This window comes from Microcaecilia unicolor, chromosome 8 (assembly GCF_901765095.1).
Source record: "Microcaecilia unicolor chromosome 8, aMicUni1.1, whole genome shotgun sequence".
Lineage (NCBI taxonomy): Eukaryota > Metazoa > Chordata > Amphibia > Gymnophiona > Siphonopidae > Microcaecilia > Microcaecilia unicolor.
In genome coordinates, this window is record NC_044038.1 from 80264461 (window position 1) to 80289398 (window position 24938).

Below are 24938 nucleotides of genomic sequence, written 5' to 3' on the forward strand. Positions count from 1 at the left end.
TTGTTAGGGTTGGAAAAGGGTCAAACCTCAATGGTTCTCTGGATGATAACTCTAGGAGGAGAGGGAACCAGATCTGAAGAGGCCAGTAGGAGCAATTAGAATCATGGTCTCTCAGTCTCGAAGCAGTTTGAAAAGAGTTTTCCCTATAAGAGGTAGTGGGGGAAAGGTGTATAGAAGGTCTGTTCCCCAGTGGAGCAAGAAGGCATCTGGGGATGTATACTTGGGAACGTACAGTATATCATGGAACAAAAATGGGGAAGCTTGTTGTTCTGAGGAGAAGTGAACAAGTCTATTGCTGGGGTCCCCCACTGCTGGGATATTTGACAAACTACAGAGATGCTGAGAGACCATTCGTGAGGTTGCAGAACTGTACTCAATTTGTCTGCTACAGCATTCTGTTTGCTGACTAGGAAAACAGCTGATATAGAGATGTTTGCTTGTTGATACAGGTGCTATGAACACGTTCCTCCCTGCTTGTTCAGGTAATACATTGCAACCTGGTTCTGAGTGAGTATTACCTGATTGAGGATGCAGTCTTGGAAGGTTTTGAGGGCGTTCCAGGAGATTGATATGGTGCCGTTTCTCCTGTGCGGACCAAGAACACTGTGTATTGAGACCATCGAGGTGAGTACCCTAATGTACCATGAAGGCATCCGTGGTGAGGACCTTGTGATACAGAGGGGGCTGAAAAAGAAAAAGGAGAGAAAAATGACAAATGGACAGGAAACCCTGAAATAGAAGACTTTGGGTGAGATTCTGGGACATCGTTGAATACACATCCATAAATATTTGAGAATATATTTCATGGTAAAATGATACTTTTTATCAAAGCTTTATTCTATCCAAAATCAAAACCACTTCACATTTTTTAATAACAATAAATAACTTCTTCACATTAGAAAACACCTTATATTATAGAGTATCACAATCATTTTCTGGGCTATTAATAAAGCACAGAATATTGTTCACACTTAAATTTACATATTATTAATGTTATCAAAATAGCACTTATGAAAGAATTATACAGGAAGCTCTTCGACAATATTCCCTTAACAGATCTCAAGTTCATCCTCAAATCCTTTGCCCAAAAAAGTGTAATTAGCCAGGGGAAATCTTTGTATGTCATCTTATGTTCAATCCATCGTTAAATCAAATGAGAGCCACCATGTAAAATTTCTCAATGACAATTTAATGAATTGCTGAAATAATTTCCCATTGGAGAGTCCATTCATAGTGTTCAATTAATAGCTCTAATATTCAGTTTACCACTCGACATAGTGCTGTGTTTCGCTTTGCAGTGGCATCAGGAGCTAAATATCATACCACAATACTACATTTCACAGCAGATTTAAAAACTGGGATATCTCACATCATTACATATTACTCTTAAGGATAGCATGGCAGGTCCTGCCTCAGGAGTTCTCCCGCTTTCAAGGACAAGCAGGCCAGACAATTCTCACATGTGGGAATCCCTAGCTACCAGGCTCACTGAAAACAACAGTAGGACAGTTGGAACTTGCAATTGCGAGTTCAAAATATTAATTAACCCAAATTTATATGCAAACTATGTGAGAGTGCAGCCTGGAACAGAACAAAATGGGCCTAGGAAGGAAGAGTTGAATTCTAGACCCCAAACAAAATCTGCAGAACTGTTTTGTCCAAACTGACTATCGCATAGGGTATCTTACTCAAAGCAATAGTGAAATGTAAATGTGTGGACTGAAGACCACCTTGCAGCCTTGTGAATTTCTTCTACAGAGGTTGACCTCAAGTGGGCTACCGTCGCTGTCATGGCTCTGATATTTTGAGCTTTGACATGATTCTCGTCAGCCCAGCCTGGGCATGTGAAAGAAATGCATTCTGCCAGCCAATTAGAGACTGTATGTTTCCCAATTGCGACCCCCCATCCTGTTAGGATCAAAAGAAAAGAAAACATGAGTGGACTGTCTGTAGAGCCTAGTCTGCTCCAGGTAAAAGGCCAATGCTTGCTTGCAGTCCAAGGTGTTCAGTGCACATTTGCCATTTCAGAAAAAATGTTGGAAAGACAATAGACTGATTCAGATGGAACTCCAACACAACCTTTGGCAGGGTGTGTGCACAGAACTACTCTATTATGATGAAATTTCATCTAAGGTGGATCCGCTACTGAGGCCTGAAGCTCACTGACCTTGCGAGCTGAACTAATAGCCACCAAAAAAATGACTTTCCAGGTCAAATACTTCAGATGACAGGAATCAATTGGCTCAAAAGGAGCTTTCATCAGCTTGGTGAAAATGGCGTTGAGGTCCCATGTCACAGGCAGAGGTTTGACAGGGGGTTTTGTCAAGAGCAAACCTTTCATGAAGCAAACAACTAGAGGCTATCAAGAGATGGGCTTACCTTCCCCACGGTTATGGTAAACACTAATTGCACAGAGGTGAACCCTTACAGAGTTGGTCTTTAGACCCAACTCAGAGAGGTGCAGAAGGTATTCAAGCAGGGCCTGTGTAGGGCAATAAAGAGGATCTAGGGCCCTTGCCCTCACACCAGACAGCAAACCTTCTCCATTAGAAAGAATAACACCTTTTGGAGCAATATTTCCTAGAAGCCAGAAAAACCCTGGAAACACCCTGAGGAAGATGCAAGGAAGCAAATTCTAAGCTTTCAGCATCCAGGCTGTGAGAACCAGGGGCTGGAGGTTAGGATATAGATAAGATTCCTTGTTCTGTGTTATGAGGATCGGAAAACACTCCAGTCTTCAAGATTCTTCAGAGGATAACTCCAGAAGAAGAGGGAACCAAATCTGTCTGGGACAATATGGGATTTTAAGGATCATGGTTCCCCAGTCTTGCCTGGGTTTCAGCAAAATCTTCCTCACGAGAGGGGTGAGAGGATACACATAGAAAAGACTTGTCCTCCAATGGAGGAGGAAGGCTTTTGATGCTAGTCTGTTGTGTGCCTTGAGCCTGGAACAGTACTGAGGGTCTTTGTGATTGTACAGAGTGGCAAAGAGATCCACCAAGTGTCCCACACTCAGAAAATCTCAGAGGCTACACCTATGCTGACAAACCACTCATGCAGTTGCATGACCCTGCTCAGTCTGTCGGCAAGGCTGTTGGATTTGCCTGCTACGTATGTGGCTCTGAGAAATATCCTGTTCTGGATAGCCCATTTCCACATTGTCACGGATTCAGGGATGGTGAGCTCTTGGACTGCAGCCAGGGCTGCAGCAGAGAAGTCCTCTGGGATGGCACAAAGCAGAAGTGAGCCAGACCCTGAATCTAGACAAGACAAGGCAGACCAAGAACTGGATACAGACATGAAAAAGAGCAACACAAGACAAGGCACACGACACGGCAAGCAAGCAGTGTGACCTAAAGACAAAGTAGAAACAGAGCCTGGCTGTAGTAGGAACCAGGAATGGAGCTTGACTACAGCAGGAACCAGGAACAAAAGGAAGAACACTTATACGGGCCGCAAGGCTGAACTGGAACCCACACATAACAGAGTCCAAGCGCACAGGCCGCAAGGCCGAACTGAAACGCAAACAAACAGAAAGAAAGGGGAAAGAAACAGAATGAAATCCCCTAAAAATACTAACCAAGCAGCGCACACACGCTGTGCAAAACACAGCCACAAACAAAAGGTCAAAAGACCATATACACAGGTACAAACAGAATTGAAGGGTAAAAGACAACCCCACACAAAGAAATAGCTCACACAAGTTCAAATAGCAGATACAGCAAGTAAAGGGCTAAAGGGAATCCACACAGAGAGGCAGCACAGGGCTGTGCTAGGAACCAGTGGCGTAGCTTAGCTACATGGGGCCAGGGGGGCCTGGCCCCCATAGATTTGGCCCTGGACCCCCCTGCCGATGACCCTCACAACCCTCCGCCAGCAAAGGTAGCCCACGGTGGGGGAGGGTTGGCTGCGGGAGCGGGGGTCGAGAGGGTTGTCGGCAGGGGTCGTCAAAGTTGGCGGAGGCAGGGGGGTCAGCAGTGGCAGGGGGGGGGCTAAATGTGCCCCCTCACCTCGGGCTCTGGACCCTCCTCCCGCCAAAGTCTGGCTACGCCCCTGCTAGGAACCACAGCTATACGGAAGAGCAGCACAAACAGAAACAAACAGCAACCACACAGAGAGGACACAAAAACCAAACAGAGAGGTAGCTCTGGGCTGTGCTGGTAGCCACAGCTAAATGGAAGAGCCACCCACTTGTGCCGCACAGAGAGACAGTTCAGGGTTGTGCTAGTAGCCACAGCTACACAGAAGAGCAGCCTATTCATCCCACACAGAGAGACAGCTCAGGGCTGTGCTAGTAGCCACAGCTAAACAGAAGAACCACCCACTCAAGCTCAAACAAAAAACAAACAGAGAGGAAGATCAGGGCTGTGCTAGTAGCTACAGCTAAGCAGTAGAGCAGCCCACTCATGCAACAAAGAAAGGAAGTTCAGGGCTCTACTAGTAGCTACAGCTAAATGGAAGAGCCTCTCACTCAGATTTAAACATCATATACAACAAGCAAAGGGTAAAGGGAAACTAAACAAAGAGGCAGCTCAGGGCTGAGCCACACAGCCAAACGGAAGAACAACTCACTCATATTCAAATATCAGAAACAACAAGCAAAGGGTAAAGGGAAACCACACAAAGAGGCCTCTCAGGGCTATGCCACACAGCCAAATGGAAGAGCAAACAGAAGAGTAATTCACACAGGTTTGAACAAGAACCACACACACAGAAACAGCTCAGGGCTGTGCCAGGAAGCACAGCAAACAGAAAAGAATTCACAAAGGTTGAAACAAGAACCACACACACAGAAACAGCTCAGGGCTGTGCTAAGAAGCATAACTAACAAAAGAGTGATTCACATAGGTTCAAACAAGAACCACACACACACAAACAGCTTAGGACTGTGCCCGGAGGCACAGTTAACAAGAAGAGCAGTTCACTCAGATTTAAACAACAACATTGCAGCATGTAAAGGGTAAAAAGGGCTGTTGCAAAGGCAATGCATGAAAGTTCCAAGGTCCTTTATAAAGGAGTTAGCTGATGATGTCACAACTAGGAATGAGGCTTGGCTGCAGGAACAACAAAGCGAGGCTTGGTTGCAGGGACACCAGAGCGAGGCTTGGCTGCAGGAACACCAACAGCAGAAGCCACCATGCAGGTAAAAGACAGTCTGGAGATGTCACAGAGCCAGATTACTGATAACAAAATAAATCTGGACGTGGGGCACAGCCACAGCTGTGACACACATCCAGAGGGCCTCCTGACACAGAGGGTATGATCCGGTACCCCCCTGCTTGTTGGTTTAATACATTGAAGCCTGATCGTCTGTTTTGAATTAGTGCAATTTGTTTGAAAAGCCGATCTCTGAAAAACTTTAGAGTGTTCCAGATCACCCGTAGCTCCAGAAGATAGTTGTGAAGATCTGTCTCCTGAGCTGACCAAGCACCTTGTGTGTGAAGCCCATACAAGTGAGCTTCCCACCCCAGGTGGGATGCATCCATTGTCAGAACTTTCTGGGGCTGAGGAATTTGGAATGTATGTCCCAAGGTCAAATTGGATTGAATTGTCCACCAGAGGATGATCTGAACCAACTCCAGTGTTTCCCAGATGACATCTGCTAGGTTCCCAGTGGCTTAACAGCACCGGGCAGTTCTCATGTGAAGATGTGTCAAAGGAGTGACATGCACAGTGGAGGCCATGTGACCTAGTATTCTCAACATCTGCTGAGCTGTGACCTGCTATTTGACTTGAACCTGAGTGGTGAATGTGGCTAGAGTATCCACCCTTTGCACAGGGAGAAAGGCATGTGCCTGCTGCATTTCTGGAAGGGCTCCAATTATGGAACCAGGAGCAGATGGGACTTGGGGTAGTTTAAAATTAACCTTAGTAGCTCTAGCACACAAATAGTTCTCCACATGGACTCCTGAGCATCGTCTTTCAACGTGCTGTTCACCAGCCAGTCATTCATGTAGGGAAACACCTGGACTCCTAGTCTGTATAGCAACGCTGCAACTACCGCTAGATATTTGGTGAGAACCCTGGGAGCTGACAGGAGGCCAGATGACAACAAGAAATACTGAAAGTGACGTGTTCCCACCTGAAATCTGAGATACTTCCTGTGGCCTGGAGGTATTGGGATGTGAATATAGGCATCCTTTAACCCCAGAGAGCATAGCCAATCTTTTCCTGAATCATTGGGAGAAGAGTGCCCAGAGAAACCATCTGGAACTTTTCTTTGACTAGGAATTTGTTCAGGGCCCTTAGGTCTAGAATGGGATGCATCCTCCTTGTCTTCTTTGGGACAAGAAAGTACCTGGAATAGAATCTCTTCCCTTCTTCCCCTGGTGGAACGGGCTTGACCACATGGGCCTTTAGAAGGGCAGAGTTCCTCTGTAAGTACCTCCTTGTGCTGAGAGCTGAATCTACTTTGCTCTCAAGTTTCAAGGTGCCACCTTTCATGGTAAAAACTCAGCCTCTGCCCAGCGGTAGCTCTTCCAGAATGGTTATTGTTATGGAGGCTATGCTCTGCTGGAGTGAATGGGGAATTGTTTTGAATGGGGAACTGGCTGGGCCTTAGATGCACATGTTGACAAGAACAAGCACACTGGGGCTGAGATTGCTGAGGAGGGTGAGAAGGAGTGAGTAGTAAGGACCTCACTTTGACTTGTCCAAAAACCTCCTGGATGAGGAGGGTGCAGAAGAGTGTATCAATGCAACCTCATCCAAAAATATTATCCCCCCCAGCGTGTGGCATCTGCTAACCTCTGCTGGACTGCCACTGCATCCATGTGAGTGTGCACATCGCTATACTCTAGGCAGAAATCCTGGATGTCATTTCAAAAGTATCATAAGCACCCCTGGCCAGAAACTTACGACACGCCTTCTGCTGCTTGGCCAGCTGGCGAAGAGATTCAGCCTGCTCTGATGGGAGAGAATCTAATCTGCCAAATCAGTCATACTGCGCACCAAATTCCACTTGTAGAGGCTTCTCTAGAGCTGGTTTGACTGTATATGGGAAATGAGCATTGAGGCCTGATACATCTTCCACCTAAAGGAGTCTAGAGTTTGAGCTTTTCTGCCTGGAGATGCTGAAGCAATGTCTCTGGAACTTCTGGCTTGTTTGAGCATGTTTTCCACTATCACAGAATGATGAAGTGACTGTGGCTTATCAAACCCAAGGAAACTCTAGATCTGATACATGGTATCAATTCTGGTGGGGAGGACAGGAACCAACAGGGCAAGTTCTTGTGAAGAGGGTCAGTCACAGCCTTTCTAGGAGGAGAGTCGAAGTCCAGGATCTCAAACATCTCAGCCCTGGGTTCGTCCTCCGTCTCCAAATGCTGGGAAGGAAAGGCTCTCAGGTGGAGACCTTCATCTCTCCTTTGGTGGGGAGGGGTTAGGTGGGTTACCATAGGACTCCTCTGAGAAGTACCTAGGATCTTCATCAGATACCCATGAGAGCTCTGTATCGGTGTCAGTGAAGAACTCCTCATGGGAGGGCTGAGACCGAGCCTCTCTTGTGTAGGAGAAACTTGGTTCATGCCTAGAGCAGCGTACAGATGTAGGCTTCACCCTCAACTCCAGTGGAGCTTCCTCCATTGATGTCGAGGGGTACCCACATGGGTAGCTGTCAATGCCGGTGCTGCACACAGCATGGGCATTGGTGACCTCACCACAGGCTGATGGCCCTGCGAGGTAGCAGGTAGAGTCATAGCTGGTGCAAGCACCCCTGATGCCAATGCACTCTGCTGTAGTATCCATGCCAAGTGCTCCTGGAGCATGGCCCGGATGCACTCATCGAGGGCTGACATTGAGAAAAGCTAGGGTGTTGATTCAGAGATAGCCTGCAGAACTGCCTGTGTTGACTCAGGTACCTGGTCCTGGCTGCATGGAGACCCCCGCATCAGAACCTCCTTGATGGAGGGGGTGCATTCCTTCTGGTGCCAACGCTTCTCGGGTACTGGATCCCTCAGTGCCCCGGTGCTCCCGGCACCATGCATTGAGGGGCTCGATGCTTGTGCTTCTTGTCCTTTGCCTGATGCCGAGCATCAACACCCCTTGATGAAGACAAGGACGACATTGAATCCTCATGCCTTCCTCGGTGTTGGGTCCAATGCTGACTGGTCCTGGGAGCTCTGCACAGCAGATGGCTCCGAGGCAGGTGGAGACCTGCTTGATGCACATCCACTTCCAGTGCCGGACATTGTTGTAGCAGTCATGGGAACTGATGTACCCAATGTTGGTTCAAGCACCGACGCCAATGTCAATGCTGACAAGGACATTGACAATTCACACCTGACTCCAAAATTTTTCTCTCTTTGAGCTTCTCTGGATAACCATGTTCTTTTCTGCATATGCAGGCAAAGAATATAGCTAGTAGAGTTGTGGTCTGGCCCCAAACACTGGAGACACCAGGAGTGGGTATCAGTTCCAGATATGGCCTGATTGCATCGAGCACAGCACTTGAAGCCACTGAGAACCTTTGATGACATCACATGGAAGGAAAAACAACCGTGGCCAAATCAAACAACCCAATGGTGATAGAAAAAGGGGCAAATCACTTAGAAAAAAGAAGGGAAAAAACCCTGACCAAAGATGAGAGGGGAAAATTAACTAAAACTGTTAAAGAGTAGGAAGAAATAATCCAAAAAATGGAAAAAACGCAAAATCAGGCAAAGAAAAAGACCCATAGGGAAGGCACAAAAAAGCTCAAAAAGAATTGAGACATGAAACGCTGTGAGGAGCCATGAGCAGTATTTTTTCTCCTCACTATGGATGAAGAGAGTCTGATGGTTCCATGTTCTCGCGGTGGGTGGGAAGGCACTTGTGTATGCGTAGCGGGAACAATGTTGCATGCTCTTAAAGATAGGTTATAAAAGCGTTCTGCACTTTGCGACATGGATGCTGTCACCCACATGTGAGAATTGTCTGGCCTGCTTGTCCTCAGAGAATTGGTCATACTCCCTCCCATTTGTTTTAAGTATGAGGAAATATCTGGAATAGAACCCTCGACCCCTTTTTATCAGAAGAACTCATTGTACTGCATTCTGTCAGAGGAGAGCTGAGAGCTCCTCTCGAACTAGTGCCATTTGGAGGAAATTGAAATGAGACTCTCTTGTTGGATGGACAGGATGCTTTTTTTCCCCAATGCAGAGCATAACCGTGCTGTATGGTGCATAGCACCCAATGGTCGGAGGTTAGGAGAGGCCATCTCTTTTGGAAGAGAATTAGGCTCCCTCCTAGTTAGGTCACTGGGCTCGCATAACTGTACGGTAGCAATGCTGTATAATAGTGAAAAACTGGACTGTTGGTTAGATTGAGTGGGATTTTTGAACTTGTTGCTGCCTTGGATGTGAGCATTTGGACATAGTCCTTTGAGGTGAAGGAGGAGTAAGATGCTTTGACGTATAGTAGTAATTTGAGCATCGAAAACCTCCTACAAGCTTTCTAGAAGAAGAAGAGGTAGCAAACGTTTGTGGCTTAGTTAGAATTTTTATAGTATCTGTATATTAGGTCGTCCACATCCTTGACTTTATCACCAAACAAATGTTCTCCAAGACAAGAGACATCTGCTAGATGCTCCTGGACAGACAGCAAATTTGAGGTCGAAGACCCTGAGCCAGGAAAGACGCGGCATTGCTACTCCTAAGGCAGAAAGGCATGAAGAAACATCAAAGGCATCAAAAGCTAGCCTTGCCAGATATTTATGACAGTCCAGAAGTTTCCAGTAAAGCTTATGGAATTCATCAGCCTTCTCAGGTGGAAGGAATTCTGCAAAGGTGAGATTTTAAGTAAAATGTGGAATAAAGTTGATAATCTAATATGCGATTGGTTAGCGTTGAAACTTGAAAAGTTTTTCTGCCAAAAGGGTCTAATGTTCTAGCTTCTCTGCCTGGAGGAGCAGAAGCATGAGATCTTGCACTGGGAGTGAGTTTTAAAGCAGATTCTAAAACTAGGGAATGGTGAGGTAACTGAGTTTTCTCAAATCCAGTGCATTCATGCATTCTATACATTGTATCAATTTTCTTTGGGGCAACTTGAAGTGTCAATGGAGTCTCCCAGTTTTTGATTAGAATGTTTTTCATAATTGTATGAAGTAGAACAGTGATTGCCTCTCTAGGAGAGTCATAATCTAGAACCTCAAAGAGTTCTGAATGAGGTTCTTCCTCTGTCTCTAATTTGAAAGGTATGGCTTTTGAGTCATCTCACAGACAAAACCAGGAAATTATATTCTTTCTGGAGGAAATCCAATATGTTAGCATTTAACTTTCAAAAAGGAGACTATGATAAAATGAGAAGAATTGTGAAAAAAAACTTAGAGGAGCAACTGTGAAGCTCAAAAACTTACATCCGGTGTGGTTGCTTTTCAAAAATACCATCCTGGAAGCCCAGGCCAAATATATTCCATGTATATAAAAAAGGAGGAAGGAAGATCAAACAACAGCGAGCATGGTTAAAAAGTGAGGTGAAGGAAGCTATTAGAGCTAAAAGAAATTCCGTCAGAAAATGGAAAAAGGAACCAACTCAAAATATAAGAAACAGCATAAGGAATGGCAAGTCAAATGCAAAGCGCTGATAAGAAAGGCAAAGAGGGACTGAAAAAAAAGATTGAGTTGGAGGCAAAAACACATGGAGGGGCATTTTTGATATGACGTCTAAGTCTGAATTTGGACGTTTTACAAAAAACGTCCAAATTCAGAACAGGAAAGTAGGTCATTTTCAACAACAAAAAAAGTCTATCTTTCCCTTTTGAAAATACTGTCTGGAAAAATGTTTTCTGATTTGGACGTTTTATTTTTTGGTACATTTTGAAACAAAAAATGTCCAAATGCAAAACATCCAAAATAGAGGAGGAGTGGCTTAATGGTTAATGCAGCGGGCTTTGAGCCTGGCAATATGGGTTCAATTCCCACTGCAGTTCCTTGTGACTTTGAGCAAGTCAAGTGAACAAGAGGCATTTTAGAATATTATCCAGCTTATTTTCAAACGCTAGAAGCGCACAAAAAGCGACACAAACGGCACATAGACCTTCCCATGGACGAAAGACGCCCAAAGCCAATAATCGAAAGGGGGCCGTAAGGACGCGCCTAACGCAAAAACGCCCATCTACGGCCGGCGACATAAGGAGCATGTCGTTGGCATGTCATGGGCGTGTTATGGGCGTTGTTACACGGTGGGCGTCCATACCGTATTACGGCTTGTGAAATGGTTTCGTATATGCCAGAACATGGGCGCTCCTCGGTAGACCTCATATAAAAGCGACCAGTGGAAGGGGGAAATTGTCTATAGACCCAGTAGCGATTTTGTGCAGTTGGAGAGTGGCGAGATATTGGTTGAGAGAGAAAGCTGAATTGTTGTTTGGAGAGAAAGCGGAGTGTGTGGAGTACCTGTTACCTTTGCCTGTGTGCCCTAGTCCGAACCTCTTCACCCTCACCTGCCTCTTTTGTGTTTTACCCTTTCATCCTTCCCTACCCCTTCTAGCCCCCAAACTCCTTCCCCTCCCTCTATCCCTCTCCATTCACTGTTCCCACGTGCATATGTCATTCCCTTACCTGTTTGGAGTCTCTGTTTGTCTCTGTTTGTCCTGTGTACTGCTGCAGCGTGTGTTTGGCGAGTGAGTGGCTAGAGGGTGTGGCCGGAGAGTGCTTGCAAGTGCAGTGTGGTTGTGGTGGTGGGAGTGAGCTTATAGGCAATGGACGCACTAAATGCACTGGCGATTCACATGGTGGAGGAAGAGGTGCCCCCCCGTAGGAGGTACTCACACCCCAGGGTGTTCAGGGCCCGCACCACTTTCCTTGACCTCACTGACCTCCAGTGTATCACTAGATACCAGTTTGATAAGGCAGCCATTCAGCACCTGTGTGACCAGCTCCAACCCCTCCTGCAGCCCACGACCCATAGGAACAACCCCATCCCTGTGCACCTAAAAGTCACTGTCGCTCTCTCTGTTCTGGCCACTGGGAGTTTCCAGTCTGTGCTTGCTGTCAACATGGGGCTCACCCAGGCTTCCATTTCCAACTGCCTCACCCACTTCCTTGATGCCTTCCTTACCCACACCTCTGACTACATCACCTTCCCCACCACCCCCCAGGCCCTGCACAACAACATGGCTGCCTTCTACACTGTAGCTAGATTCCCCTCGGTCATAGGTGTGATTGACTGCACACACGTCGCACTCAGACCCCCCCCCCCCCCGGCACACGAAGACACCCACAGAAACAGGAAGGCATTTCATTCAATGAACATGCAAGTTGTGTGTGATGCCAAGAGGGAGATATTAGACGTGTGTGCCAGGTACTCGGGTACCACCCACGATGCCTACATCCTACAGCACTCGGGCGTCTTCCACAGGTTTGAGCGAGGGGAGATCACTGGCGGATGGCTCCTAGGTAAGTGCAGCATGGATCTGCCCAACCTAGACCTCCTCCACAACCCACACACACACCTCCAAACAATACACACTCATCTTTCTCATTCTGCTTCTCCTCAAAGGTGACAGAGGCTACCCGCAGCGGAGCTGGCTCATGACCCCCCTGGTGCATCCACAACCAGGGTCGAAGGATACCTACAACAGCAGGCATCGGACCACCCGTGTCATCATAGAGCGGGCCTTTGGGCTACTGAAGAACAGGTTCCGGTGCCTGGACCGTTCTGGAGGGGAGCTCCTCTACAGCCCCCAAAAGGTGGCCAAGATCTTCGTGGCCTGCTGCATGCTCCATAATTTGGCCCTGCGCAGAGGACAGCCCCTCCCAGAGGAGCCACAGCCACCAGAGCAGCAGACCCCAGAGGAAGAGGATGAGGAGCCCCCTCCATCTCCCGCCCACAGAGCAGAGCAGACCGCACACCAGCTGGGGGTCAGAGCAAGGCAACGACTCATAGAGACAAGTTTTCTGTGAGAGTAAGTTGAAATTTATTCATAGCAATCACATATGTCCACACCATCACCCCCTCCACCACCATCTTCCCCCCTCTCCCCCCTCCCCCCACACCATCACCTCCCTCTCCCCCCCATGTCCCATCACTTTCCACGCCCTCTCCCCTGGGCTCTTCCCTTTCCCTTGCCTCGTCCCCTCCTACCCCTCCCACCGTGTTCGTTTGCAGCCAGTGCTGCAGGGGAAGTCTGTTCAGAGTGCTCTGATGAGGAGCTCACTGTCCTGAGTAGGCAGACGGCAGCCTGCTTCCTCAGCTGCCCTTTCAAAGTCAGGCCACTTTGCAGTGCTGCCCTCCAACCTGGCCACAGGACCCAGAATGGGAGCTGGTCTGGTGGGTGGTGCAGCAGTGGCTGGGGAAGCGGACGACCTCAAGGTCCTCCTCTTAGCCGCTGGTTGCTGGCCACTGGAGGACGTTGAGGCCAGTTCCTGGTGCTGCAGCACGGCTGGAGTAGGTGGTGTCAGGTCACGGCGCAGGCCCTCGATGCTATGCTCCAGCCGTTGGAGTTGCTGGAGCATAGCATGTTGGGCCTCTACCGCCTCTCGCTGCACCTGGAGCGCCTCCCGCTGCACCTGGACCGCCTCCTGGTGCACCTGGACCGCCTCCCGCTGCAGCTGTAGCTTCTGCCGCCGATGTTCATGCAGCTGGAGGTATTCGCTGAGTCATCACATGCATCAGTTGCCTCCTGTGGCTGGATAGCCTCTGGCGAGGAGGTGACCCCCTTTCTCCATCCTCTTCATTATCAGCAAAGGCTGCAGGTGGTGCAGCTGGAGGTATTCGCTCTGCTGCTGCAGCAGGTGGTGGAGGTAGCACCTCTTCTGCTGCTGCTGCTGCTGCTGCTGCAGTGCTTTGCTGGGCCTGGAGCCCACTAGGGCCAGCCTCATCTGAGTGGCTGTCATCACCTGCATAGCAAAAGGGGGAAGAAGTGTGTTGGTGAAAAGAGCCCACTTTTGTTTTTCAGCATTTGTATACATGGCCCCACACTTGAAGACCCAGCAAAGAGATGGTGAGGAATAGGATTGGCAGGCAAGCCACAGATGTGATTGTACATGGGACAGAGCTGGAGACCAGGACAGGAGAGACTGATGTGAAAGGCAGAGGTGCTGGAGGAAGACCCAAGAGAAGGACAGCAATCACCAATTCTGAAGATCTCCCTCCACATCCTTTTTGTTTTTGTTGAGTTTCTTTGTAACTGAAAGACATATGTGCATGTCTTCTTTTACTACTGAGTTCCTAGACTGGCTACAACTGGTGTATGAACCACGTTGCTGGCTACAGCACAGAGGTGTGGGAAGGATATATGCTGAGTTTGGAAATGGGAAAAAGAGGAAGGAGTGGGGAAGGGCCCCAAAGCTGTGAGACAGTGCCAACCTACACACTACTACTAATCCTTTCTATAGCGCTACTAGGCATATGCAGCGCTGTACATGTGAACATGAAGAGACAGTCCCTGCACAATAGAGCTTACATTCTAATTAAGTCAGACAGACAGACAGACAGGGCAACTAAGAGGGAAGGGAATTACTAAGGTGGGGATAGTGAATAAGGGTCCTGAGCAAGTGAGTAGTGGTTGGGAGTTCAAAGCAGCATCATAAAGGTGGCCTTTGAGGCTAAGTTTGAAGACAGTCAGATACACACATTGCTGACACTACTCCCCCCACCTCCCTCCTCCTGTCCCCCAATTGTGTAAAACAGAGTGTAGTGCAGCAGCACAACAGATACCCCAGCTTCTTAAGGGTCAACCTACCTGTGCCCTCAGGCTGTGCTGATGTGTCAAGGGTCCCAGGGACGCCATGAATGCCCTCCTGGGGTAACAGGCGGTGAACAATCCGCTCCAGGGGCATCAGGTTAGCGGTGTCATATGCTGGGGGGGTTCCCACCAGCCTTCCTTCTCACATCCCGCCTCAGCCTGCGCCACTTATGTTTGCAGTCTTCCACCTCTCTGCCACAGTGGAAGACTACATTCAGGTGGTCCCGGACCACCTGCCATTCCCGCTGCTTGGTAGTAGAAGCGAGTCTCTGGCCTGAGGGAGCGAACAGATGAACGTGTCTCCTGTCTATCTCCTGCACAAGGAGCTCGATTTCGGCATCGCTAAAATTGCCCTTGCGGGTCGGAGGCAGCCTCGGTGTCATTGTAGCAATGCGATTCGAAAATCCAGAGAAAAATGCCTAAATACTCGCCAGAGATGCCCATGTTGAAAGGGGGATGGGCGGCCTTGAGATAGGCGTTGTTTGATTATGGACAAAATCCCTACACTTACCCATCTCCTCCAGTGATTTGGTGCGCACGATTTCGATTATGGGCGGAGTACTATGAGCGTCCCCAGCTGCTCTGTGTTGTAGGCGCGATTCTGATTATAGGCGGAGCCGTATGGGCATCACCTGCATTCCTTTTAGTGCTGGCCTTTTAAACAGGCTGTTTGCTTGCACTTTACCGATTGTTCTTTACATTAGGGGGAGGGGTGTATGCGTTTCAACACCTGTTGGTTTGTAGGGTTTTTATTTTTCGTGTCATCTGCTGGGGGGTTAGCCTCGCCACCTCTGTTTGCAGTGTTCCACATCCCTTGAACTCCATTTCCACATCAGTGACATTTCCTTTGCAGGTGGGTGCTTGCTTAGAATCTTGCCACATACGTTCAAGGTAAGCTCATAGTTCTCAGCCACTTGTTCAAGGGCTCCCCATTCTCTGGATGTGCTTTGCATTCAACTGTTACTTATATTTTCGCCAGGTTTGCCGGTGGATGCTGTGCAGTGGAGGATGTTGAGGGCACTTATTGGTGGTGCTTCAGGGCTGTAGTGTGTGGTGTTGCCGTTGGAGTTGCTGGTCCATATCCATGTTGGGCCTGTGGGACTCGCTGGTAGGTTCCATGCTTTATGTGCTGCACCCCAGTCCCCATTTATGAAGTGCTCACCCATTGTGAAGATTGCTGGGAGGGGGGGAGTGGAAGAATATATGCAATGAATGTATTTTCCACATTATTGAACACACTCCTATAATTCTCCATAGTTATGGAAGTGAAGCATTTCTAACTTTTAGTCTGCAAACGATTTGCACGGTGGCCACAGGTACCTGCCTACTGAGCCCTTCAGTCATGGTGACGGTGAGGGTGTTTGATTACAGTTCCTAATCCAAATTACCTGCAGCTGCCTACAGCTTGGTGACTGGCATGGCGTAGTGGTTACAGCACCAGTCTTGTAAGCCGCTGGTTCAAATCCCAGCTGCTCTGTGTGAACTTGGCCAAATGACATTACTGTCCATTTTGTCAGGAGGAAACTTAACAGCCTCTTGGGACTGAGACAGATCCAGAATGCCTGAATGTAACACACCCTTGAGCTACTACTGAAAAAGGGGTGACCAAACTCAATGTAAATAAACACATATATATTTGGCTGCCCTTCTGTACCTGTTGTATTATATTGCAATTGTGCTGATATAAATATCCATCAAATACTGTGACTATTGTTTTCCCTTTTCTCCTCAGCACTATATACCATTGTTGAAGGATTGGAATGTGAAAACATGACCCAGCTGCTTGTAGCTCCTTGGTGGCCCCACCAATGTGGTGTGGTTGTGGGTAAGGGTGTCTGGTGATCAGAGAGCAAACCTTGTCTATGCGCTACCTAGGGTTATCTGCAAGTTTCTACTTGGCAGATCACTAGTGCCAGACAACAAATCTATTATTTACAGCACTCTGTGCTGTGGGGCTCTATGGTAAGAGGGAGGGAGGCTGGATGGCCATTTGTGTGCCTCAAGAGTAATGGCCACACACCCTCCCCCCCCCCCCCCCCCCCCCCGCACATACAGCCATGCAGGTTGGAATGAACAGGTGGCCTTGTGTATGGGCACAATTATCACAGATATGCATCAAATTTCTCTTTCACACTTCACATTTCATGCAATGCATATTGCTGCCTCTTCTCACATCAACACCAGCATTTGATAATATGTAATGCACAACGTACAGACACATATACCCTGTTATATGCAGTATAAAACACATATATTTATTTAAACATGGAGACACAAATCCCCCCCCAAAACGTACAAATCCCCCCCCCAAACCCTACAAATCCCCCCACACCCCAAACCGCCAATGTTTTTCACCGGCGGTGTAGGGTGAGATAAATAATACCTAGGGCAACAGGTACCCACAGATTACTTATACCAAGATTCCCTGATGCATAAGTCTGCCTAACAGACTCACTAGCTCTGTCTAGGGTGAGATACAGGAATCTTGCTTCTGGTACCTCTCCAGGTGTTTTGGTGTGTAGAGTGAAAAAGAAAGACACAGATGATAGATATATATATATATTAGCTTTATTATGGATAAGAAAATAGAAATACTCTGCGCTAGCTTATGCAATAAAAATATCCCTTACTGATATGAGCACTACCGAAAATATATTGTCTAAACTACACTCTGATTATCCTGAGACTAAGTACGGTAATGATTAGAACAGTACAAATGATAACCTAATAATCCTTATGAAACTTATCACATCTTATGCAAAATACACATTAGCTGCTGTCCCTGACCAAGAGCTGACATAAACCAGTCGTACTTAGATAAAACCACTGCCTAACCCCAGACCAGGAAATATATCACTGTTGTCTTACCACGCTGTCGTGATGACGGCTTCAGATAAGACCGGAGCAGAATCTCCCCAGACGCTATTGTAGCTGTCTGTGTCTTATGTAGTGCAGGTCTTTATCAGCCCACGTAGGTTCCCGTCACTCCTTTGGTTATCAGAGCCAATATCTCTGCCACAGGTATTTGCACCAGGATGCAGGTCACGAAGTTGGTATCATACAAAGTCTCTGGCTCCCCCCGAGCCTTGCTGGATTTCTCAGGTCCTCTTACCAGTTGCCCCTCTTCCAAGGGTCTCCGACTCACTAACTTACTTCTGTCCCCGCTTTTTCCGTACCTCTCAGTCAGGTGACGGTAGGAACCAATCATGATCTTCTCCAGTTCAGTACATGGGCAAGCAGAGTTCTTTGTTTTGTGACCTTGGAGAATGGTAACTTCTGGAGCCGTGTCTGCCTCCCTACTCCGTTCTCAGGGTGATAGAAGGGGTGTTTAGAACACAGACTGTCCTTGGCTTTAGCAAGCCTGTCAGTGATTTTCCACAAGCTGAAGCTGGATCTTGCTGACACAGAGATGTTGCAGCAGCCATCTTATTATACCAAGATGTCATAGGCTTGTATAGGCCCAGACCAGCATAGGCTAGATCACAGGGAAATACCCCTACAGCGGCCAGGCCCCAAGTGTAGTGCCCTTTGTAGCAGGGTAATGAGCAGCACCAGAAGCACCCTCAGTGGCCTGTGGAGCTGCTCATTACCCTGCCATATGGCTCTCAGCTCCTGCAGCACCTCGTTCTGGCCATCTACCAGGTGCTGCAGGAGGCGCAGGGCTGGAGCTGGGCCAGGGGCTAGAGCTGGCCCAGGGGATGGAGCTAGGCCAGGGGATGAGGGCAGTGGAGCTGCAGCTGGTGAGAGCTCCTCCATAATGCCCTCATCGATTATGAGGACCCCCCTCCTCCTCCTCCATCATGGCCTCATCGATGAGGAAGACTTGCTCCTCCTCCTCCTCTTGGGCCTCCTTGGCTGCCTCCTCCTCCTCCTCCTCATCCTCCTGTTGGGCCTCCTCGGCTGCCTCCTCCTCCTCCTGTTGGGCCTCCTCGGCCACCTCCTCCTCCTCCTGGGCCTCCTCAGCCACCTCCTCCTCCTGCTGCTGCTGGATGCCTGTATATGTAAAAGGATTGTGGTTGAGATCAGCACATGCAACATGGCTTGCATAGTGCAGGAGCTGGGTGGCCTGAGGCGGGGGATGGGGAAAGGTGTGGTGAGGCGTGGCCTATACTCATGGGGACTGAGATGCGTCAGATGACATGACAGGGAACTCTGGAAGGTGCTCTGACACAGAACACACAGGACATGTTGGCAGACCACACTCAATGGTGCCCAGCATGTTTGCATTATGATATGTGAGTAGGGTTGGCTGACCAGTTTTTGTTCTAGCACATGACTTTAATATGAGGCAATGACATCCACTAAAAGTAGGACCTCAGGCAAGACTACCAGGAACCAGTATCCACCCACCCCAGAAAGGGGGATACTAAAGTGAGGCATGTCATCTCATTCATCTCGGAGGAGGTTGGTTGGAGGTTGCAGCCACACTCATGGGAGGGCACCTGCAACCTGAGGCCTTGATCTGGGACAGAGGTGTTATGACTTACTAGTTGCCACATGGAAACTGATATTGTACAGTACATTTGCATTATTCAATAAATACATTTACAAATGAGTACACGTGTCCTGTTTTGAATACTTACGTCGAGCCCTCAGGTGGCGTCACACTGCCCTGATGAGGTCAGGGCTCTCCCGCCTGACTCGCCGGAACCTCCTGCGCAGGGACTCTAGGTCCCTGTGAATGCCAAACCGTCTGTAAGATATAAGTTTGTACAGCAGGAGTCAGTGGATGATCGTTCTTGCTTTCAGCACAGATATTCATTTCTAAATCCAATAGCACATCTCACCATTGCTCCCTTCCCTTGTCTGCTGAGCCCCCCCCAAACCCACTACCCCCAACTGTACACCACTACCATAGCCCTTACAGGTGAAGGGAACACCAATATGTGGGTACAGTGGGTTTCTGGTGGGTTTTGGAATTCCTCCACAAGTGTAACAAGTAGGGGGAGGTAGAAGCCTGGGTCCACCTGTCTGCAGTGCACTGCACCACTACTAGACTACCCCAGGGACCTGCAAGCTATTCTAATGGACCTGAGTATAACATCAGAGGCTGGCAAGTAATATTTTTAATCACATTTGTTTGGGCTGGGAGGGGGTTAGTGACCACTGGGGGAGTAAGTAAGGGCACCTTTTTATGTGGCATAGAGGAGTAGCCTAGTGGTTAGTGCTGTGGACGTTGATCCTGGGGTAGTGGGTTCAATTCCCACTGCAGCTATGTGTTATAAAAACAGGTCTAGCTCAAAACATCTAAGTTGTAGTCCTGGACATGTTTGTTTTGTTCCATTATGGCTGAAAAAGGTCTAAGCCTTAGGAACACCTAAGTCCCACCTTGAACACGCCCCTGGCATGCCCCCTTGAGATTTAGACACACTTCTGACAGACTTTAGAGAAAAACGTCTAAAAAGAGGCTTCAAAAATACTGATTTGGATGTTTTTGTAAGAAAAATGTCCAAATGCAGACTTATGTCACTTTTTGAATGTTTTTCTCTTTTGATAATGAGCCTGATAGCCAACATGGATTTAGTGAAGGGAAATCTTGCCTCACCAATCTACTACATTTCTTTGAAGGGGTGAACAAACATGTGGATAAAGGTGAGCCGGTTGATATTGTATATCTGGATTTTCAAAAGGCATATTGACAAGTACCTCAGGAAAGACTCCAGAGGAAACATGGAGAGTCATGTGATAGGAGGTAGTGTTCTATTGTTGATTAAAAACCAATTAAAAGATAGAAAACAGAGAGTAGGTTTAAATGATCAGTATTCTCAATGGAAAAGGGTAGATAGTGGGGTTCCCCAGGGGTCTGTGCTAGGACCGCTGCTTTTTAACATATTTATAAATGATCTAGAGAAGGGAATAACTAGTGAGGTAATTAAATTTGCTGATGACACAAAGTTATTCAAAGTTATTAAATTGCAAGAGGATTGTGAAAAATTACAAGAGGACCTTATGAGACTGAGATACTGGGCATCCAAATGGCAGATGACGTTTAATGTGAGCAAGTGCAAAGTGATGCATGTAGGAAAGAAGAACCCAAACTATAGTTATGTGGTGCAAGGTTCCACATTATGAGTCACCAACCAGGAAAGGGATCCAAGTGTCATCGTTGATGATACATTGAAACTCTGCTCAGTGTGCAGCGGTGGCTAAGAAAGCAAAGAGAATGTTAGGTATTATTACGAAAGGAATAGAAAACAAAAATGACGTCATAATGCCTTTGTATCACTCCATGGTACGACCGCAGCTCGAATACTGTGTGCAATTCTGGTCACTGCATCTCAAAAAAGATATAGTGGAATTCGAAAAGGTACAGAGAAGGGCGACAAAAATGATAAAGGGGATGGGACGACTTCCCTATGAGGAAAGGCTAAAGCAGTTAGGGCTGTTCAGCTTAGAGAAAAGACGCGGCTGAGGGGAGATATGATAGAGGTCTATAAAATAATGAGTGGAATGGAACGGGTAGAAGTGAATTGCTTGTTTACTCTTTACAAAAATGCTATGAATAGGGGGCATGTAATGAATTAGAAAGTAGTAAATTTAAAACAAATTGGAGAAAATATTTCTTCATTCAACGTGTAATTAAACTCTGGAATTCATTGCTAGAGAATGTTTTATAAACAGTTAGCTTAGCAGGATTTAAAAAAGACTTGGCTAGCTTCCTAAAAGAAAAGTCCATAAGCCATTATTAAGATGGAATTGGGGAAAATCCACTGTTTATTTCTAGGATAAGCAGCATACAATATATTGTACTGTTTTGGGGTCTTGTCAGGTACTTGTAACCTGGATTGGCCACTGTTGGAAACAGGATGCTGGGCTTGATGAACCTTCTGTCTGACCCAGTATGGCAACACTTATGTACTCATGTACCTAAGAAAGAGGGTGAAGATCGAGTGGGCAGAGGCAGAAAAGAACAAAAGGGAAGAAATAACTAAAAGGGAAAGCTCAGTGTGTCAGGTGTGGTGAAGAATGGAACAAGACAGGAGGAGAGGGGAGAAATTATGAATGAACAACTGATGAAAAGAGCAGAAGGCAGGAAAACAGAAAAGAGAAACTGGGACCAGCATGATTGGAAAATAAAATGTTCAGACAACAAAGGTAGAAAATAAGTTTTATTTTGAATTTCTTAACTGGAACATATTAGCTTTGAGAAATGTGCACTGCAAATGGCTTTGTATTATGTTCATGCATTTGTTTTTATTTCTTCAGTGTTGCAATACATGCTGAGTTTGACTTCTTGGGGTTCCCAGTTCAATTTTTGTCTTCATACTTCTATTTGTAATTTGTGATCTCTTGTTTTGTATTTGATGAGGGTCTGTCTGTGTTTTGGATATGACTAAGGTGTGATATTCTGTATGTAGTTTCTGTGTAGAACTCGATAGCAACTCCATTTGTTCTGTTTTGCCTGTAGTTGGTGTAATGGTGGTTTAGAGCCCAGTGTAATAGTTGTAGTCCTGCCTATTCATAGGTAGGCTGTTTGAATTATAGGATTAGTGCTGTTGTCATATGGTAAGTTTGGTACATTTATGTTGTTAGGATTTTTTCTTCAGGTTTTGTATTTCACAATGTGTCTGAAAGTGGAGAGATTTATGTTGCTACTCCTCAGATAAATGAGAATCAAAATGCTTTTTTTTTTAATGGTGACTTCCATCAGGAAATTTCCTAGTTCTGATCTGTATCTGTTCTTAGGGAGAGGTTGAACTTTTGTGGATGCAGAGCATATATACATTTAACTTGTAACAGCTGCTATATTGTGTCAGATCAAAGGTCCGTGAGGGTCATGTATGCAGTGTGTCACATATGTGAGCATTGTCCTTCAGGTGTGTCCAAATTAAAAAAGGTTGAGCCTCAGTAGCAATTAGAAAGCAAAACAACATGCAGATCATTCCAATTGATGCACCATTATCAGGATGTAATGATTTTGCATATTTCTACATCAGGTTTTTGTCTAAAGTGTGTTTTAGAAATATTACAACAGATGCAGAGCCAATAATCTGTCAGATGGGAGGTTGGGGGGGGGGGGGCATAACCCTTATTGCCCCGGGGCCCAGATCCCTGTCAGTCCATCCCTTCTTCTTTGTTTTTATTATGCTTAAAACATATTTGTTGGGTTTTCTTTTAACTGTAATTTGCAAACCGCCTTGAAAGTTTTGGCGGTATATCAAATACAAAATCATCTTTGGGGGCCTTTCACATTTTGGTGTACGTTTTCCAGACTTCTTGCTCTATCACAAATCCTTTATCATACAACAAGATCTTAGATAGCTTGTTCCTGATATATCGGATTATATTTCTCTTAGGTTCTCACTGGAAAGATCCCTACTTTCACCTATGCTTACCAACTTAATGCCCTCTGTTACGCTTTTGACTACTATTAAAACTAACCCTTTACTTGTCAACACACACACTTGTCTCACTGAATTTGATAACACTCTAGAAAGCCCTTTCTCTACCTCACTACAAGCATCTTTGTGGTATAATCCTAAAATTACTATCAATAATTCCACTTGTTTCTATAAACAATAGATTAATCAAGGTATATGGTCAATTGCTGACATTTGTAATATTACTACTAAAAAACTGTTTAGAAAACCTATACTACCTCAAGAGGGACCTGAAACTATATAAACAGATGTCAAGCTAAACCAAAAAATAGTTTGAAAACCTTGTATCTCAATTATTAATCTTGATTGTTTAAAGCTAAGTTAAATATGCACAAATGACTGAGATACAAAGTTTTCATACTAAAAAACTTGTCAAATTGCTGCTGAAACCTCTATGCAAAGTAAATAACTCTATTATTGATTTCTAGGAATCAGAAACCAGCTACTGTCCAGATACAACTGCTCGAAAATACCTTTCTCATACTATTTTGAAGTCGCTTTCCTCAGCCAGTGTTCTCCAATCAATGTTTTTTCTCTATTATAAGATGAACTGGACACCTTGGAAACTTCACGCAGCAGGTTTGATATCCTCTAATGTCTGTTGGCATTGTAAACTACAGATTAGAACTTTACTTCACATGTTATATGACTGCACTTTCCTACAATCCTTTGGAATTTAATATGGACTACTATCAAGTCTATTTTTCACATTGATATTCCCTTACCAGTTTGAATAGTCATCTTCAAATCAGCCCCCATGTCAGTGAACCTTTCTGATTATCAAAAAAGATTATTAGACATCTTACTTACCATTGCTCAGAAACTTATATTGACAAACTGGAAAGATGTAAATTTACTGAACTCTCATATTTGGTGATAGTCTGTGTTATACTACCATAAATTAGAAATGACAGCAGTCGCAATTACTGGTGTCAATGGAAAAAAATTACTAATTTGGTTTCATTAGATGAATAAAGTCTTTCCAATCTGCTTGAAAAACATGCTTGCATAATTTACTGTATATGATAAGCATTCAACAAAATATACTGTATCTTTTCACCTCCCCTCCTCGTTTTGTCTCCCCTTATGCTTCGCCTTTGAATAGCTCTGATATTGCTAATCTCCATTTCACAATTTTTTATTTAATTTTGTGCATCAACATATGTCCTTGATATCACTGTTATATTGTCACATTGTTACCTGTTATTGTTATATGTTATATGCAAAAAAAAAAACCAAAACTTGAAACTTCAGCAGCCGATACCAGCACTCCCATGCATGCTCAGTTCAGATGTTTCAAAATGGAAAGTAAGAGTGAGGTGAATTTGCAAGATGACACAAAACTATTCAAGGTTGTTAAAACACATACAGACTGTGAGAAATTGCAGGAAGACCTTAGGAAATTGGAAGACTGGGCATCCAAATGGAAGATGAAATTTAATAAGGACAAATGCAAAATGATGCACGTTGGAAAGAATATTCCAAATCATAATTACCTGATGCTAGGGTCCACCTTGGGAGTCAGCACTTGAGAAAAAGATCTAGGTGTTGTTGTAGATAATACACTAAACTCTTCTGCCCAGTGTGTGGTGGCAGCCAAAACAAACAGGTGCTAGGAATTATTTGGAAAGGGATTGCAAAGAAAACCAAAAAATACTATAATTCCTCTGTATTACTCCATCCTGTGCCCTCACCTTGAGTACTGCGTTCAATTCTGGTTACCGTATCTCAAAAAAGATATAGCAGAATTAGAAAAGTTTCAAAGAAGAGTGACTAAAATGATAAAAGGGATGGAACTCCTCTCGTATGAGGAAAGGCTAAAGAGGTTAGGGCTCTTCAGCTTGAAAAAGAGACGGATGAGGGGAGATATGATTGAGATCTACAAAATCCTG

At 45.9% G+C, this 24938-nt stretch overlaps 1 long non-coding RNA gene across 1 annotated transcript; it reads left to right on the forward strand.

Annotated features, from left to right (window-relative positions):
* The first annotated feature begins 453 nt into the window (after positions 1–453).
* LOC115476418 lies at positions 454–24018 on the forward strand. The gene is made up of 3 exons (XR_003943176.1): positions 454–624; positions 9499–9764; positions 23475–24018. It is a non-coding gene; the product is annotated as an uncharacterized LOC115476418 (long non-coding RNA).
* The last annotated feature ends 920 nt before the right edge of the window (positions 24019–24938 follow it).